The sequence below is a fragment of the Schistocerca nitens genome, unplaced genomic scaffold (genome assembly GCF_023898315.1).
Source record: "Schistocerca nitens isolate TAMUIC-IGC-003100 unplaced genomic scaffold, iqSchNite1.1 HiC_scaffold_340, whole genome shotgun sequence".
Lineage (NCBI taxonomy): Eukaryota > Metazoa > Arthropoda > Insecta > Orthoptera > Acrididae > Schistocerca > Schistocerca nitens.
The window spans coordinates 189,826-207,600 of NW_026045874.1; the positions used below are offsets into that span (position 1 = coordinate 189,826).

Sequence of the window (17,775 nt, forward strand, 5' to 3'; positions counted from 1 at the left end):
AAAAAAAAAAAACTATTGGTGCCAAAGTTGTCTTTCTACTCCTGTATTCCACTCGCAGATTGCGCGAGGGAAAAATGACTGTCTGAATGCCTGAGTACGAGCTCTAGTTTCCCTTATCTTTGAATGGTGATCATTGTGTGATATAACAGTAGTTGGTAATAATATATGCTTTACATCCTTGGCGAAAATCGGGTTTCGGAATTTAGTGAGCAGCCCCTTCTGTTTAGCGCATCATCTTTCTGCAAGTGTGTCCCACTTCAAACTTTCTATGAGATTTGGAAAGCTCTCGCAATTGGTAAATGCACCAGTCACAAACCTTGCCGCTTTTCTTTGGACTTTATCAATCTCTTGAATCAGACCCAACTGGTAAGGTTCCCACACAGATGAACAATACTCTTAAGACTGGACAAACAAAAGTATTCTAAGCAATTTCCTTTGTTGAAGGGCTGCATCACTTCAGGATTCTGCCAATAAACCACAATCCAGAGTGGGCCTTACCTGTTACTTGTATAATCTGATCGTTCTATTTGAGATAATTTTGAATAGTCATACCCAGATACATGACGGATGTCACGGCTTCCAAAGACAGGGCATTTATTTTGTACTTGTACATTAATGGGTATTTTTGCTTTGTTATGCCCAGTAGGTTGCACTTACTGATATTGAGAGATAACTGTCAGTCATTACACCATGCATTTATTTTCTGCAAATCCTCATTGATTTGTTCACAAATTTTGTGTGGACTACAGCATCATCGGCGAACAGTCTAATGCCACTGTCAGTACCATCAACCAGATCATTTATGTAAATCCTAAAAAGCAGCGGACCTATTATGCTGCCCAGGGGCACACCTGGTGTTACGCTTGTTTCTGTTGAAGTCTCCCCGTTCAGGGTGACATACTGCTTTCTGTCTATTAGAAAACTTTCTATCCAACCGCGTATGGCATTTGATAGACCGTAAGTGTGCACTTTTAGGAGCAAGCGACAGTGCGGAACAGAGTCAAATGCCTTTCGAAAGTTGAGGAATATGGCATCAACCTAGGAGCCAGTATCTAGAGCCTGTTGTATATCGTGCACAAAGAGGGCCAGCTGTGTCTCGCATGACCGCTGTTTCCTGAAACCGTGCTGGTTTCTGCAGATGAGCTTCTCAGTATGTAGAAAGGTCATTATGTCTGAACACAAAATATGTTCCACGATTGTAGAACAAATCGATGTCAGTGAAATTGGCCAGTAATTATGGGCATCCGATTTTGTACCCTTTTTATAGATTGCCATGACCTGGGCCTTTTTCCAGCCCTGTGGAACTTTCCACTGTTCCAATGATCTCTGAAAGATGATGGAAAAGAATGGTGCTGTATTTGTAGCATAGTCAACATAAAATTTTACAGGGATACCGCTTGGGCCAGATGCCTTCCTGGTGTCCAAGGATCTTAACTGTTTTACAATCGCAGATACACTAAACACTGTCAGTCACCCTTGCATTTGTTCGATAATTGAAAGGGGGAATGGTGCTGCAGTCCTCTCTACCATAAGAGTTTATGAAAGCTAGGTTTAGAATTTCGGCCTTTAGAATTTCGGCGTTCTGTTACATTACCTGTACTGTCAGCAAGAGAAGGTATTGAATTATTTGTACTGTTCATAGATTTTACAGATGACCAAAATTTTTTGGGGTTATTTTTAGGATCTGCAGATGAAATATTGCTTTTAAATTTGTTAAAAGAATCTCTTATTGACCTTTTGACAGCTGCTTTCATTTCGCATAATTTCTGTTTTTCAGCAGGGCAGTGACTATGTTTAAAATGGCTGTGCAAAATTCTCTGCTTTCTCAGCAACTTCCTAATATGTTTGGTGAACCAAGGTGGATCCTTTCCCTCCACTATATTTTTGCAAGGCACATATTTATCTAGCACGTGGTGGACAATACCTTTAAATTCTGACCAAAGATGCTCAATATCTTAGTGTCCCACGGTGAATGCTTGGAGCTGACTATGAAGATTTGTTAATGACACTTTCATTTGCTTTCCCAAACAAGGAAACTCTAGACTGTTTCTTTGGTTGTTTGCAGCTTCCACTGACATAGAAGCCAGCCGTTGTGGCTGAGCGGTTCTGGGTGCTTCAGTTTGGAACCGAGCGACCGCTACGGTCGCAGGTTCGAATCCTGCCTCGGGCATGGATGTGTGTGATGTCCTTAGGTTAGCTTTAAGTAGTTCTAAGTTCTAGGGGACTGATGACCTCAGATGTTAAGTCCCATAGTTCTCAGAGCCATTTGAACCATTTGAACTGACATAGAAGACACAACAACATTATGGTCCCTAATACCTTCTTTTATATAAACTTCATCAAAAAGATCAGGTCTGTTTGTTGCCAAGATATCTAATAAGTTCCCATCTCCTCCCAGAGCCCCAGGAAACTGAAGGGGATGCAAACTACATCATCTGGGCAGACCACAAACCTGAGAACAGAGTATCAGTTACAGAATAACCCAATTTAAAGGTGTGAAGTTGATTCTGGTGCCCCCACCGCAATCTGCCTGGACCTTGGGTCAAAATATGAGATTGCCAAGCAACATTATGACAATACCCTCTTCCCAGCACTTCTGACCACTGTGTAATCTGAAAAAAAAATTAGGAAAAAAGCTTCGTTGCTGTTATACATTGCCTGAGCGGAGCAGGTGCAGACCGCTGTGGTGGGTGCAGCAACTAGAGCAAGGAGGGGTAGCACTGTCTGTGAAGCAACTCTGCCGGTGATATGCTGTTGCGAGGCCGGGAGTAGTAGGACAAGTAGAAGGGAAGCAATTGTTGATCCCACATGTGGTAGGACCCCCCCCCCCCCCCTCATGTGGGTAGTTTATCCATCTTCTGCTTAAAAGTGTGAACAAAGCATTCTGCTTCTCCATTGGACTGCTGCGCTTGTGATGTGATAAATCCTATTGGCTGTATAGAAGTCATCAAATTCTGCGGACACAAATTGTGGTCCGTTATCAGTCATAAGCAATGCTGGTAGGCCTTCGAGCCAAAATACGGAATGCGAGGCTTGAAGATTGCTACACATTGTCGTAGAGTGTGTCGGAACCACAAAAGGAAACTAGCTGTACATTTCGAAGACAGTCGGCCAATGAGTGTTCTGGTAGTGTCCGGCAAAATACAAATGCAAGTGCTGGCTTTGGCCAATCAAAGACTGTTGTGGAGGGCCTGGCTTGTGTTCCGCACAAGTAAGGCACTGAATCCAGAATGAGATGTTCACTCTCCAGCAGTGTGTGCGCTGATATGAAACTTCCTGACAGATTAAAACTGTGTGCCGGACCGAGACTCGAACTCGGGAGCTTTACCTTTCGCGGGCAAGTGCTCTACCAACTGAGCTTCCCAAGCACGACTCACGCCTCGTCCTCACAGCTCTCGCAGGAGAGCTTCTGTAAAGTTTGGAAGGTAGGAGACGAGGTACTGGCGGGAGTAAAGGTGTGAGGACAGGGCGTGAGTCGTGCTTGGGTAGCTCAGTTGGTAGAGCACTTGCCCGCGAAAGGCAAAGGTCCCGAGTTCGAGTCTCGGTCCGGCATACAGTTTTAATCCGCCAGGAAGTTTCAGGGCTCTGAATCATTACCTGCTCTACTTGGGAGTCCATGCCAAACCGCATACCATGTCGGTGAGCTAATTGCTTGGTGTGGGCTATGTCTTAGTGACCCTGATGAAGCAGAATAGGAAAATGTCTGCAGAGATCCTCTGGAATTGCCACACACAACTGTTCAGATCCAGTACACTGCAGTATGACACTTCATAGCACAGGCAAGTCTTGCCGATATGCAAAGTCTCGACAAACCCCAGGCTACCAGTTTCTTTCACAGTGAGTGACCAATCGGTGTGGATGTAGTGCAGCAGAATCCACAAGTAGGGATCTGCTGTCATTGCCTGGGCAATCTTCTGGTTGTCTGATGGAAACTGACAGTCCTGTGACTCAGTGTAGCATCAAGATGTTTCTGATGCTTCAAAGTCTGCACCGAGTGCCAAAGGAAGATGGGAAAGTGTGTCTGCATTGGCACACTTTGTTGTGGGCCTGTGCATTATCTCGCATTGTAGTGCTATAAGATGAGAGCCAAATGTTGCAGTTTATGTGCAGTGCAATTCTGGATGGGCTTGGCTGGGTTAAAAACTTACTGCAAAGGGTTGTGGCCGGTGACCAAGTAGAACTTCCTTCTGTGCAAATACTGGTGAACTTTCATCATTCCAAAGATGGTGGCAGGAGGCTCGTTCTCTATTTGCAGGTAGTTGCTCTAAGCTTCGTTAAGCAATTTGGAGCTGAAAGCTATTGATCTGTCAGTAGAACCAATCCTGCAGGAGGGTAAAGCACTAATGCTGTAGTAAGAGGCATCCGTGGTCAAGACCATAGGTTTTGAAGGATCAAAATGAATTAGGCAATGATCACTGAGGAAAGAGTCCTTGAGTTGTTGAAAAGCAGTGCCACATTCTTTGGACCACACAAAAGGTACATTCTTCAGCAAAGACGGTGCAGTAGTGCCGCTATCCAAGCTGGATTTGGAGTGAAGCAGATGTAAGACATGAGCTTTGCTAGCACTGACTGCAGTTCTTTGGAGAGTTGAGGCTACAAAGTGCCTGCGCAAGTGTGATTACATCAGATGAATACCCTGATAATTAATTACATGCCCCAAGTACTCGATCTCAGTTTGCAAAACATACACTCGGATCTATAGCATTTTAGGTCTCTTCTGATAACATTTGGCACAGGGTGTGCAATTTATTAAGGGGCTCATCTGCTTTGGGACCTGATACCATGAGATCATCTAAACAATTTGTACACAAAGGCACAGGTGCAGCCCATTGTTCCAAATAGCACTGAAAAATTGGAGATGTGGATGCACTACTGAAAAGCAAATGAAGAAATTCTAAGAGTTCTCTATGTGTACTAATGACACACACCTGCTGTGATTGTTTGTCTAAAGGGATCTGAAGGTAGGCATCGTGTAAATCAATCTTAAAGTAACGACCAGCTCCCAAACGGTCAAAAAGTTCATCAGGTAGAGTCAGAGAAAATTAATCTGTCACTATTCGGGGATACAATGTTGCCTTCTTCTTCTTCTTCTTCTTCTTCTTCTTCTATAGCACTACACTCCAGGATGAACCTTGGCTTTCTCAATGAGCTTCCACCATCCATCACGGTCACATGCTACACTCCTCCAGTTTTTGCATCCGAGCTTCCATAGGTCTTCTCTCACTCCATCCAGCCATCTTGCTCCAGGTCGACCTCGCCCACTTTGTCCTCCCGGATTATCAAAGAGAATCTTCTTTTATCACCTCAGACTCCTCCATTCTTGCCACATGACCTGCTCACGTTATCCTTCTTGATCGTATGATTTTTGTTACTGGAGTATCAGCATATATAGTGTACAATACTGCATTTTACCTTTTCCTCCATTGTTCTGTCACACACAGGGCCAATTATTCTCCTCAAAACTTTCCTCTCAAATCCGTCGAGCAGCCTCGCATCGGTTTCCGTCAAGGCCCGTGGTTCCGAAGCATAAGTAAGAACGCTTTTATATAAATAGTGAATTTTGTTGGGTAGCTGAAGAGTCTTGACTGGAATAAATTACTCGAGGCAAAATATGCCTTATTTGCTGATATCAGTCTAATCTTAGTTTCAGTTGAGATCTCATTAAAGCAAGTGACTGTGGAACCAAGATACTTGAAGCTATTAACCCTTTAAAATGTGTATCCATTCACATTGAAAGTTGACGGCATATTGGATTGATGTACTTTCCCACAGGCCATGTATTTAGTTTTAGCTTCATTTACCATAAGACCCATCTTCTTACTTGCTTGACTAAGGCTGTAAAAGCTTCTTTCAGTGCTGGTACTGTCCGTGCTATGTTGTTGACGTCATCTGTATATGCTAAAATCTACACTGACTTGTAGAAGGTGGTGCCCCTAATCTGCAGGCCTCCTTCCCTAATCTTCTTCACGGGTGCTACATTAAATAATAAGCATGCCAATGCATCTCCTTGACGTAGCCCATTCTTTATTTCCAGGGGGTCTGAGTAATTTCCTCAAACTTGAATACAGATTCTTATGTCGGACATCATTATTTTAACCATTCTCAGGAGCTTTCCATGTATCCCCTTCTCCTGTAAGGCACGAAAGAACTGATTTTTATTGACACTGTCGTATGCAGCCTTAGTCAATAAAGAGGTGATGTGTTTCAATTCTATATTCAACAGTTTTCTCCAAAATTTGCTGCAGATTGTAAATCTGGTCCATTGTTGAACTTCCTCGACGAAATACGCTTTGGTGTATTTAAATTTCTTTACCCACCTGTGATAGTAGCCGATCAAAAATAATATTCGATAACACCTTGTACCCTAGGTTCAGGAGGGCGATTCCACAGTGGTTTCTACACTCCATTCGGTCGCCCTTTTTATGTATGGGATGTAATATTCCTTTATTCCGTACATCTGGTATCCTTTCCTGTTCCAGTATGTGAATGATAAGCTTAGAGATTGCTCTAATGTTACTCCTCCACATTTTAGCAGTTCTGCCGGAATGCTGGGGGCCTTGTTATTCTTCATTAACTATTTGGGAGGACAATGTTGCCCTAGTCTGGACAAATACACAATTTGCCTGAAGGCTTCTTGACAAGTACTAACGGAGATGCCCACTGACTTGCTGTGATGGATGCCACAGTGAAAGTTCCAAGCAACGTGTTCCCTGAGCATGTGCAATTTAGTGTGAGACCTGAAGAAGTGAGGCTGTGCATTGTGTTTAGTGGTCACATGCACAGAAGAATTAGCTTTGCCTAAGCCATCAGTGGACAAGTCTTTGAATTCAGCACGCAATTTACCAACACTGTCCTTCAAATCAAAATTTGCAACCAACACCACATTTGTAACACACGCAATCCAAACAAATCAAGGTCAGACATATTTGCACTGTTCTGTGAACGCATAACCTGAAATTTGTCTTTTGCAAATTCTTGTATGTGGAAGGAAGGCTGCAAGAACCTAGCACTGGAATGTCATGTCCGTTATATGGTGTAAGTGTAATGTATGATTTGTACAGCTCGGACTTGCCAAGATGATCATAAGTACTGCGACTGAGGAAAGAAACTGAGACACTCGTAGCTAATTGCAACTGAATAGTGTAGCCACCTATTACAAGGTCCACAAATAACTGCGTTGTGCTAAAGAAAATGGCAATGATTTCATGAATTTGGACTACCACTCTTCTCTTTGACACAAAAGTTCTGTTTGGTTCAGAATGCACAACATGTACAACAAAATTTGATTTCTGTGGGTGTATATTAGGAGAGGGAGGCTTCTCTTTCTGTAAGCACTCCTCTTTAACATGTTCATTCTTGACACCTGAAAAACAAGTTGCATTTTGTGAGAGGTAGAAGCTGTGCTTATGAGCTTAGAAGCAGTGTGGGCAAGACTTCATGCCAGTACCTTGCTGGTCTGGCTGATTATGTGACTGGCTATCTGAGTCCTTGTAAGTCTCTCGCCCACTGTCTGTCTGTCCTGTCTGCTTGTTTAGTCTGAAAACCTGGACCTGGCAACCACCTCCTGAACTTTCTCATCACAATAGTCATTTAGAACCTGGATTAAACCCTCATAGTTAACAAGTTCTGGCTGTGAAGTGGGGAATACTTCGGAGCACAATCAATGGACTGACACACTGGCTGTTGATAAGAAAAAAGATTCCAGAATGAGATTTTCACTCTGCAGCGGAGTGTGCGCTGATATGAAACTTCCCGGCAGATGAAAACTGTGTGCCGGACCGAGACTCGAACTCGGGATCTTTGCCTTTCGCGGGCAAGTGCTCTACCATCTGAGCTACCCAAGCACGTCTAGCGCCCCATCCTCGCAGCTTTACTTCTGCAAATACCTCGTCTCCTACCTTCCAAACTTTACAGAAGCTCTCCTGCGAACCTTGCAGAACTAACTACTCATCATGTAGCATAGCTGCAGATAGGCATAACATAAAGATTATCAAACAAGTCAGCTTTCATTTTGGCCAAAAAGGCTCTCATTGGAAAAACACACACACACACACACACACACACACACACACACACACACACACACACAGATGTCAGTTTGTGGGATGGAGTTCCATGCCAGTTGCACTTGTTGGTCAATACAGGGACGGTTGATGCTGTTTGTGGCTTATGCTGGAGTTGTCGTCCGATGCTGTCCCATATGTGCTCCATTGGAGACAGATGTGATTGAGCAGGCCCAGCCAACATGTCAACACACGGTGGAGCATGATGGTGTACGGCAGTGATACGTGGGTCACTGTTATCGTTATCCTGTTGGTTAACACCCTCTGGAGTGCTGCTCGTGAATGGCAGTCACGGCGCGTGGGGTAAGCACGAGAGTGTTCCTGTTGTCACACATAATCGCACCCTAAATCGTAACTCCAGGTGTGGTCCAGCATGCAGATAGGTTGGTTGCAAGCCCTCAATTGGCACTCTCCTAACAGAGACGAGGTCGTCACTAGCACCGAGACAGAGGCAGCCTTTGTCAGAAAACACGACAGACCTCCACCCTGACCTCCAATGAGCACTTGCTTGACATCACTGAAGTCGCAAATGGCAGTGGTTTGGAGTCAGTGAAATGAATTTCACAGAGCACCTGTCTCGGAGCTGTCCTCGAAGTAACTGATTAGTAACAGTTCGTTGTGTAACTGGGATGCCAACTGCTGCCCATTGCTGCTGCAGATGTAATACGATGTGCCACAGCGGTACGCCAAACTCAATTGTCTTCCCTCTCAGTAGTGCCAGGTGTCCGCCCAGAGCCCAGTCTTCTTGTGACCACCACTGCCAGCAATCGTTTACAGTGGCTGCATTACTGCCAAATCTTTTCTGCAGTATTGCAGAAGGAACATCCAGCTTCTAGTAGACATATAATTTGATCTTGTTCAAAATCAGTGAGGTGTCAATTATCGCATGTTTGTCACCTAAGGCATTCTTGACTAACATCAACTCACAACATCCAGTCTCACAGGTAACTAATGCCCATGCCTGTAACAGTGGATATTTAAGAGAAATTTGCCACTGGATTGAGGACTTTTCGGTAGGGAGGACTGAGCATGTTATCTTTTATGGAGAGTCATTGTCGGGTGTAGAAGTAACTTCAGGGTTGTGCCAGGGAAGGGTGTTGAGTCTGTTGCATATTGTATATTAATGAGCTTGCAGACAATATTAATACTTACTTACCTCAGACTTTCTCAGGTGATTTAGTTATCTGTGATGCACTGCCTGCAAGAAGGTGTGTAAATATTCAGTCAGATCTTGATAAGATAGCAAAGTGTTGCAGAGATTGGCAACTTGCTCTAAATGTTCAGAAATGTAAAATTGCGCACTTCACGGAAAAAAAAAAAATTATAATATCGGTGAGTTACTGTTGTAATCGGGCAACAAGTGCAAATATGTGAATGTAACACTTTCTGGGGTTATGAAATGGAATGATCACATACACTCAGTTTTGGATAAAGCAGGTGGTACACTTTTGTTTATTGATAGAATACTGGGGAAGTGCAGTCAGTCTACGAAGAAGATGGCTTAGAAATTACTCGTTTGACCGGTTCTAGAACATTGATACTAGTAACGGGGGATATTGAACGTTAGAGAGAACGGCAGCACGGATGGTCACAGGTTTGTTTAATCCAGAGGATAGTGACGGAGAGATACTCCAGGAAGTAAAATGGCAGACTCTTGAAGACAGGGGTAAACTATCCTGAGAAAGTCTATCAACAAAGTTTCATGAACTGGCTTCAAATAATTAGTCATATAGTACGATACCGTATGTATTGATCCTGTAGGGATCATGAGTACGAGATTAGAATAATTACAGCACGCACAGAATCATTCAATCATTCTTCCCTTACTCCATATGTGAATGGAGTGGAAAGAAGCCCTAATAAATGGTACAATAGGATGTGCTCTGTGCCATGATCTAATGGTGCTTTGCAGAGTATGGCTGTAGATGTAGATTGTGAAGAGTTGTATAGCTGTACATTTCAATCCTTTCTGTGAGTCACTAGACCAAAGGCAAACATTTTTCTCCTAGCATTGTATTGGCAAATATTTCTCTTCTACTGCAGTGAACTGCAGACAACAACTAGAAAAAAAAAAATATGTATCGTGCTAAGAGACCCATAACATCATTAATGTGGTGGAAATAAGTTTTGAGAAACAACCAGTGGATGAGATTACTGATAACATGATCACTTAAATGAAACAAAAACTGACAAACTAATGTGACCATCATGGGAATAGAGGCTTGTGGATGGGCATTTTTGCTATTATTAATGACTTGAAACATATTAAAAACTTGTACTTGTCGGACAACAATGTAATGACACATTTGTTGACTTCACCAACTGAATTCCATTTTAATATAGTCCTTAAAGGATGTACTGGAAGTCTCCATCATTACAGCTACCACTAAAAAATAAGAGTAAAGCAGAATAGCAGTTACATGATCTTCAGTACACTTGTTATCGTGCTTAGTACTGTACTGGTCTATTGTATGACATGGTATAAGCTACAGCCCACAATAAATAAATAAAATATTGTTGAAGAACATGATCCATTTGGAAACAAAAACATCTCAGATGGCATCTACATGACATTTGACGTAGCACTTCAGAGAATACATCGATAGCTGCCATTGTTCAGTAGCCCTCCAGATTTCATCAGCAAATAAATGTAATATGAGGCAGTAGTGAACATGCCTAATTGCCTAGAGAGAGGCAGAGATGATGTTTCATCCACACAAAATTCTAATTACAGTGGAATATCATTAGCAGATTTTTAACTTGGTAAGTGGGAAAGTGTACCACCAAAAAATACCTAATTTGGTAATGATTTTTCCTGTGAAAAATAGTAGATAGGTGAGTTCATCCCAAACCTCCATCATTGTTTTGAGTAATCATCACAAGAGAAATAGTTGCAACAACTGCTTCAATCCTGTTTCTTAAGTTGGTAGATCAGCTGGTAGCAGAGACATGATCCTTGATGAACACTAGGACGAAAAAATCGCGTGCCATCATATTGGGTAAATGTGGAGGCCGTGTGAAGGGAGCGCTGTCATCCAGCCCCTTGTGGCCAACCCAGTAGTCGGGTAGAACGTCATTTAACCAGTTGCATACTGAGATGTGCCTGTGAGATGGTACACCCTCTTGCTACTAACCCATGTTCTGAGGTTCAGATTCTTCCAACTAAAGGAGCTATAGTACTAATACATAGAGATATGAAATAGTGGTTACAGTTGCTTCACTAAAAAAGTAAGGCCCATCAACATTCTGTGCTAGGATATGGAGAAAAAAATTAAATTTAGGGAAGTCTCACACCAGCTGTTCGGTTTTTTGGCGATTTGTTGACCCCCCAAATGTGCACATTCTGTATGTTCACATTAACGCTTAGATGAAATGTCAACTCATTGCTGAAGATGATGCGGTCCAGAAAATCTTTGGCATGCTGCAACGTTTTGTTTGCAAAGTTGCTATGTAACCCATAGCTGTATGCTTTAGAACTTGTAAACCACAAACAATAAGGACATAGTTGTCTCCTTAAGTCTCCACATAGATACATAGATGTCACTATATTAATTTGCAACTTGCCTTCCAGACTGATTTCCTCACGTTATGCGTAAAAGGCTGTCCCACTCATTTAACACATTCTTCAGTCGCTTACACATGTGCACGTGTATAAAAACAAAATTTTTTCAATTGATCTTTCATAATTATAAGTTGAATGTAATAAATACTACAAAACCAAAAAGCCCGATACTAATTTTGACACACCAAGGACAATAAGATCTAGTGTGTAGTAATGTTTTCAAAGGTTCGAGAAACATATCAGTAGTTAGTGCTTATTTTGTACTAATTTTCACATTGTACTGTCCATTTTATTTAATACATTTATCACTACTTCAACATGTTCAAATCTGAACACTCAGCGCTTAACTTAGTCCAGTGTTGCCGTAGTTTTTGATATTTTAAGAACTGGAAAAGGTTCTGATTCATCCTTGTCTTTACTTTCTTCACTTATTGATATCGTCAATTGATAACCTACTTAGATTCAAATTTTTCTCTAAGTGTATGCTCTGTTTACGTTGTAAAAAATACTCAGCTGAATAACTTTTGATCTTTAACCTCCAGAATTTTGCAGATGGAACCAAGGGTAGACAGTGGCCTCTGAGCTGTTTCTTTACTTACTTCTGTGCCTTTGTTGAATTACAGTATCATGGTGAAAGTTCGTAAGTTTGATTATTACTTTCATCAAATAGTGTGTTGTATCCTAATGCCTAAAAGTAACAGCTTTGGATGAATAGCAATTTGTAATTTTTTTGTTTTGCAGTATACGTGTATATATTTACAACTTACAACTTAAGACTTAACTAACTTTGAAACTATATGAGGTATTAAAAAATGGTTTCTAGCAAATTACAAGATTACTCATAAAATTTCTTTTACCTTCCAGGTCATGCAATTTTGATGCGAAATGGAACCTGAAAATCTGAAAAAATGTGGATGCTACTGGATAAAGCTCAATGTGTGTGACCTGGTAGATACAGACGGTACCTGATACTCAAATGCAATGATACTTTCGGACTTGGAATACATCATTTATGGAAACAGGCAGAGTTCTCCATAAAAAGTGGCTGGTCACCCATGAGTTTCAGATTCCAATGTGGACAGGGTACGGCAGGTGTTCGCAAGGAGTTCTATAAAATCGGCATGTATGGCAGCCAGAGCGTTGGAAATGAGAAGATCGACATTGCACAATGTCATGCATAAGAGGTAATGGCTCTATCCCTGCGTGCAGCTGCTTCAGGCATTAAAGCCTATGGACAAACCTAGGTGCGAACAATTTGCAGTGGATATTCTATGCAAGATTGATGCAAGCATTGACTTTTTGGAAAAGATTTGTTTCTCCGATATGGCAACATTTCATGTATCCAGCAGACTGAATTGTCATAATGTTTGTATGTAGGATTTGCAGCATCCTCGTGTTACACATGAAATGGAAAGAGACAGTTGTAAGGTCAATGTTTGGTGCAGACTGGTCCCCCGTTGCATCACTGATTCATTCTTTTCCATCACTGCCATCAACAGTGGTGTTAACATGGACATGTTACAAGAGTTTACTGTGCCACAATTGGAACACCTGCAGCCGGGTGTCATATTCCAGTAAGACATGGCACCACTCCACTGGCCCCTAAATGTACTTCAATTTCTATATAAAAAGTTTCCGGGTAGATGGATTGGACGAGATGGTCCAACTTGACGTGCACCACGATCCCCTGACCTTACACCACTAATTTTTTCCTGTGGATTTGTGATGGGTGCGGTATATTGAACCAGGGCTAGAGACCTATAGGAATTGAAGGCATACATTTCCAATCCACTTGAACATGTCACCATGGAGACCTTGAATCGTACGTGGAGAGAAATGGAATTCCGACTAGGCATTATCCGTGCTATTAACGGTGCACACATTGATTTGTATGAATGAGGAAACAAAATTTAGATATCTGACTGCGTAAATTTTATTTTTTATGAAAATATATAACTTACTTAATTGTTCAATTTCATTATTCAGTACACTCGTAGATCCTGTTATTCTCAAATAACTGTTGCTCAGTTCCATGGGTGAACTTCAGCTCTCCTTTCAGTTGTTGGTTAATCAACAGTGGGCTGTCTTTTTCAATAGCGAAGCAAAAAGCATCAGCATGTGCTATGTCCAAGAAGTTGTTTTGAAGAAAAAAAAGAATCTTTTTTTCTTATGAACTTCTGCTAAAACAGCTTTTTTTTTTTGTAGTGGCCTTCATTGTTAATAGAAAGCTTGTGATTTTGATGTATAATTTCTTGCCTCCTGTGCCAGAATCTGTGGTCTTTCCCACATCCCCCAAAACTAGTGTAACACTTTGTAGCGTAGTTAATTTTCTCATCTGTAAATTGTAAAAAAAAGGAAACCCTTAATTTTTATTTGAGTGACAGTAGTGTTTTCATTATGTCATGCAGGTAATATCAAAGAATTTAGATATTGCTTATGAAATACTCACTGCTGAGCCGTTTTTCGGCTACTTGTGGGCCAGCCTGTTTGCATAGTGCTCATATCCTCAGCTGAAACTTGCAAAGTAACATCCATGCACTTCACTTGTTTTGTGAAACTAATATGTTGACATCCTTTCTCTTTGTTGAGTTATAGGCAGCCATTGGGTGGACAGTACATGGTAACCAATGAACAGCTTTTAACTAGGTATGCCTTCATGCATGTTTTTTCTGCATTCAGGAGTTTCTGTTACATATACGGCACTTGACACTGCTTGTGAGAAAACATTATTAATCAGCACTGATGGTCAACTTGGTCCGTAGCACCCACTAGTGGGCGTCCGAGCCTTCATAGCGGGCAGTAGACAGGTGGAGGTTAAAATATTTACTTTAGGGTTTCACAAAACTTTGAAAAAAATATTAGGTTAGTAATTATTAATTTATTCTTCAACTTGATGCAACTCTGCTTTATAAATTTTATAACACGAAGTTACTTCCCCACTTTAGAAATTATCATTACTGTGGAATGGTCGATGGTTAGAAAATGTTAATAATAAAGCTACATTTTCTTAGATGTGGAACAATTTATCACCTGTGGAATGCGCTTGTCTTTTGCTGCCCAAAGTGGGCTGCAGGACACTGAGTGAAATGTTTTTCTAGGCGCGGGGCAGTGCATGTACAAACATAAAAAATTGAAAGTTGTTAATTTTATAATTCAACAGCTGTACATGATTGTGATATGAGAACTACCTTCTTACGTCTTTCATTAACACAATGAAAATTTTGTGCTACTTTTCACGCTAATAAATATTTATCACAATTTTTGGACAGCATGGTTGTAGAGATGAAGCAACGATTAGTATGATTAATCACACATTAATAACACCGTATGAACACACCAGCTGCTACCATGACAACGGCGTCCTCTCTACACAGACTAGAGGGCGCCTGATACACGCTTTCTAATCCATGGCAAAGGCGCCCCCACCACAGGGAGTAGAGGGCTTTGTAGTCCTTCCATATTAGCCGTTTTAGTAAATTGACTCAAATGTTTTCTACGTAAATGTATGAATGGACATATTATAATACGAGGGTCAGTCAAAAAGTAATGCCTCCTATTTTTTTTTCTACGTTTAATTGTCAGGAAATTTAAATGCAATTACATAGGTTGAAAACCACAACATTGAGGATCATTTTGTCATTTTTCAATGTAATCTCCGCCCATCTCTACAGTTTTGGTCCATCTTTGAACAAGGGCATGTATCCCAGCACGGTAAAAATCACAGCTCTGCTTCCTAAGCCATTGACGCACGGATGTTTTGACGGCCTCCTCATCTTCAAAATGAATCCCACGATGAGCTTCTTTTAGTGGCCCGAACAGATGGAAGTCTGATGGTGCCAGGTCAGGGCTGTATGGGGGATGAGGCAAAACTTCCCATCCAATTTTGACAATCTCGTCAGAGGTGTGACGACTGGTGTGTGGTCTTGCATTGTCATGCAAAAGAAGAACATCTGCCATTGATTTTGTTGGGCGAACTCGCTGAAGACGTGCTTTAAGTTTTTTGAGGGTTGTGACGTATTGAACAGAATTTATTGTGCATCCCTGCTCCAAAAAATCAACCAGAATCACACCCTCTGTATCCCAGAAAACTGTTGCCATAACTTTCCCTGCCGATCGCACAGTTTTGAATTTTTTCTTCCTCGGCGAGCTTGTGTGACGCCACTCCACTGACTGCCTCTTTGATTCGGGTTCAAAAAAATGCACCCATGTTTCGTCCCCGGTCACAATTTTTTTCAGAAACTCATCTCCCTCCAAACGGAAGCGCTGCAAGTGTTGGGAGGCTATTGTTTTCCTTGCCTCTTTATTCTGATCGGTTAACATTCTTGGAACCCACCGTGCACAAACTTTTGAGTACCCCAATTGTTTAATAATCGTGATCACACTGCCTTTACTAAGAGAAATAATGCGACACACTTCATCTGCAGTCACCAGACGGTCACCACGAATGATGTCATCAACTTGCTGAATGTTGTGTGGAGTCACTGCACTCACCGGCCTGCCGCTCCGCTTTTCGTCAGTCAACGGTGTTTGCCCTTCAGCTTCCTTACAACGACTAACCCATCGTCTAACAGTGCTGACATCCACTGTCACAACACCATACACCTTCTTCAGTCTTTCATGAATGCGTATGGGCGTTTCACCTTCTGCATTCAAGAATTCAATCACACAACGCTGTCTCAAACGAACATCGATGTCGGCCATCTTACAAACTTCTGCTGTGCTGCCACCTGTTGACACAGAAAGTTACTACTGCAGTGGATTGCAGAAGAAGGTTTGAGGAATGGCGCCAAATTCAAATTTTTCACTTAACTTAATTTCTTTAAGTAGAAAAAAAATGGGAGGCATTACTTTTTGACCGACCCTCGTATAAGAGTCGAGGGGCATGAAAGGGAAGCAGTGGTTGGGATGGGAGTGAGACAGGGTTGTAGCCTCTCCCTGATGTTATTCAGTCTGTATATTGAGCAAGCAGTAAAGGAAACAAAAGAAAAATTCGGAGTAGGTATTAAAATCCATGGAGAAGAAATAAAAACGTTGAGGTTCGCCGATGACATTGTAGTTCTGTCAGAGACAGCAAAGGACTTGGAAGAGCAGTTGAACGGAATGGACAGTGTCTTGAAAGGAGGATGTAAGATGAACATCAACAAAAGCAAAACGAGGATAATGGAATGTAGTCGAATTAAGTCGGGTGATGCTGAGGGAATTAGATTAGGAAATGAGACAGTTAAAGTAGTGAAGGAGTTCTGCTATTTGGGGAGCAAAATAACTGATGATGGTAGACACTTCGTCCAGTGTTGCTGTAGCTTTTGATATTGTACAAACTGGCAAAGGTTCAGATTCATCGTTGTCTTTACTTTCTTCACTTGTCGATATCGTCAATTGAAGACCTCCTACGATTCCAAATTTTCTTGAAGTAAGTCCGTGCTCTGTTTACACCGTAAAAAATACTCAGCTGAATAACTTTTGATCTTTAACCTCCAAAATTTTGCAGATGGAACCAAGGGTAGGTAGTGGCCTCTGAGCTGTTTCTTTACTTAATTCTGTGCCTTTGTTGAATTACATTATCATAGTGCAAGTTGGTAAGTTTGATTATTACTTTCATCAAATAGTGTGTTGTATCCTAATGCCTAAAAGTAACAGCTTTGGATGAATAGCAATTTTTAGTTTTTTTATTTTGCACTATACATGTATATCTTCACAACTTAACAATTCAGTAACTTTGAACCTATACGAGATATTAACAAATGGTTTCTAGTGTATGATAAGATAACTCATAAAATTTCTTTTACCTTCCAGGTCATACAATTTTGATGCAAAAGTGAACCTGAAAACATGATAAAATGTGGACGCCTCTGGAGAAAGCTCAGTGTGTGTGGCCCGGTAGACACAGACGATACCTGATGCCCAAATGCAACGAACCTTTCAGACTTGGAATACATCATTTATGGAAACAGGTAGTGTTCTCCATAAAAAGGGGCTGGTCACCCATTAGTTTCAGATGCCAATGTGGACAGGGTACGGCAGGTGTTCGCAAGGAGTTCTATAAAATCGGCATGTATGGCAGCCAGAGCGTTGGAAATGAGAAGATCGACATTGCACAATGTCATGCATAAGAGGTAATGGCTCTATCCCTACAAAGTGCAGCTGCTTCAG

The 17,775-nt window shown here is 41.6% G+C and overlaps 1 protein-coding gene and 1 non-coding gene across 15 annotated transcripts in view; both read left to right on the plus strand.

The window, feature by feature from the left end:
• The window catches only part of LOC126227762 (uncharacterized), a 932,351-nt gene that overhangs the window by 26,833 nt on the left and 887,743 nt on the right, over positions 1-17,775 (plus strand). For 3 of the 14 annotated variants that reach the window (XR_007544034.1, XR_007544028.1, XR_007544044.1), the window contains one exon: positions 12,168-12,265. The exons of 5 other annotated variants lie outside the window; for them this stretch is intronic. The gene's annotated coding sequence lies outside the window, so the exon portion shown is untranslated. Of the gene's footprint in view, positions 1-12,167; positions 12,266-12,489; positions 12,870-17,418; positions 17,577-17,625; positions 17,739-17,775 lie in introns of those variants that run through there. 6 more of the 14 variants (XR_007544007.1, XR_007544006.1, XR_007544010.1 and 3 more) reach the window with 5 other exon arrangements.
• Trnas-cga (transfer RNA serine (anticodon CGA)) lies at positions 3,479-3,553 on the plus strand. Its single transcript has one exon. It is a non-coding gene; the product is annotated as a tRNA-Ser (tRNA).